This window comes from Labeo rohita, chromosome 18, assembly GCF_022985175.1.
Source record: "Labeo rohita strain BAU-BD-2019 chromosome 18, IGBB_LRoh.1.0, whole genome shotgun sequence".
NCBI classification, from domain to species: Eukaryota; Metazoa; Chordata; class Actinopteri; order Cypriniformes; family Cyprinidae; genus Labeo; species Labeo rohita.
Window position 1 is genome coordinate 34766497 of NC_066886.1, and position 2055 is coordinate 34768551.

At 33.2% G+C, this 2055-nt stretch overlaps 1 long non-coding RNA gene across 1 annotated transcript; it reads left to right on the plus strand.

Moving 5' to 3' along the window:
- Positions 1-390: 390 nt before the first annotated feature.
- Positions 391-1298, plus strand: LOC127180334 (uncharacterized). Its single transcript, XR_007829627.1, has 3 exons — positions 391-594; positions 960-1062; positions 1135-1298. It is a non-coding gene; the product is annotated as an uncharacterized LOC127180334 (long non-coding RNA).
- The last annotated feature ends 757 nt before the right edge of the window (positions 1299-2055 follow it).

Below are 2055 nucleotides of genomic sequence, written 5' to 3' on the forward strand. Positions count from 1 at the left end.
TACATTATATGAATATGCAATTGCATTCTTATGTGTAGTTTTTGGAATCTTATTATCTTGTAAGTGCAGGTAAGATTTGTATGTCTTCATTACTTCGTCACTTCAGTGCCACATTTCATCCGAAGGTCAGGCGACAGAAATAATAATAATGATTGTATCATCAGTACTTAAATATATTTATTTATTTATTTATTTATTTATTTATTGTTTGTTTGTTTGTTTGTTTGTTTGTTTGTAGCAGTGCATTCAGTTTGACCAATCACAGCCAATTCCTTGCAGTTCAATTTGGCCAATCAGAAACAAGCTATACAATTTACAGGCAATTGTCCAATCACAGATTTTAAGGAGATGAGAACAAGTTGAGCGGGCAACGGATACGATATTTCAACGGAAATCATGTCGTTTCCTAGCTATGCTTTGTTTTATTTCCCTGACTCGGACATAGTGGACAGCACCGATATCATTTTAAGAGAACACAGACGAGCAGAGTACCAGTCAGCTCCCGCGAACAACTCAGAATAGAGGTGCGCCTGACAAGTCGCGGCCGACATGGACAGAGCAAGATACTGACAGCAAAAATACTACTACTTGGTGGTAAGTTAAGTTTATTATTGTTACCTATTAGCGACCAGCTTTAAGATAACATTTTGGGTGCATAAACTACTTTTCCACGTGGACAGTGTGCATATCTCAATGTTAGTACGTGGACTAACAGCAACAGCTACGTTGACGTTAACAGCAACACTTATTAACGTTAGGTCTAGAAACTTCTGATGCTTATTCTATAAAGTGACTTTTCCTGTTTGATTCAAGTATAAAAGCATTGTCTGTTGTCTTTACTCATAAAAAGAGTAAACTTACTATAGGTAGATCAACCAGTTACCATCAAATCAAATAACTGTACACTGTGAAATTAAATGAAATGGTGTGTGTGTGTGTGTGTGTGTGTGTGATTGCAGATGTTTACAAAGACTTAATCATGAAGAGAGATGCTTTTAAGAGAGGAGAAGACATCTGGAAGACCACTGCAGAGAAAGGGAAAAAACACCTGAAGCCATAAAGGTTTTAGATTTTTTTTATTTATTTATTTTTATTTTTATTGGTGAAATGTTAATTTTAGTGTGTTGCTTTTAGAGTGCAAGTACATCTCAAAGTGCAGCTGATGCTGTAATGGGAGACAAACTTAAAAGAGACCTCCAGAACCTGCAAAGACAGAAAGCACCTGTAACCTCTACTCCAATGTCAGGTGACTCAGATAACACTGACACTGACCTGTTTGAAAATACAGAGCAGAGACAATCAAGGAAAAGAGTAAGCAGTGTTTGCATTTCATATAAAATAATTAGTTTTTTTTTTATATGACTTATGGTTGGCTGCCACTTAATCTCAGAAGAAGATTCATAAAGCATGTTCTGTTTCAGGTGTCCAACTGGTTCCTTCAGTAGACTGAAATATGTAAAAGTATATTTTAGTAAGACTTGTTAATGTAGATTTTGGTAAGATCTACCCAATTTTGAATCCTTTTGCCAAACTAACTGGGTATTTTAGAGTCGTTGTTGGTTATGTACACATCCATCCATAGAAAAAAAAATGAGTGACCATCTATACAACCATATGACTGTACTTTGGGGCAACATATATATGTGAAAATATCAAAAATATATTTACAAGCATTTATTAAAAAAATGTAAATGGATGCTGATGAAAAGCTGAATTTTTATCAGCTGTTACTCCAGTCTTAAGTGTCACATGATCCTTCAGAAATCATTCTAATATGCGGATTTATTATCAGAATGATCAATGTTGGATAATATCAACAGCTGTGCTGCCAAATATTTTTTGGAACCTGTGATTTTTTTTTTCAGGATTCTTTCATGAATAACAAGTTTAAAAAGTACAGTGTTTATTCAAAATATAAATATTTTATAACAATGTAAATTATTTATTATTAACTTTTAATAAACTTTTAATTATTAACTTAATACATCCTTGGTGAATAAAAGTATTAATAGTAATTAATTATCTATATTAGAGTATTTTTGTCTTTGATAGGGT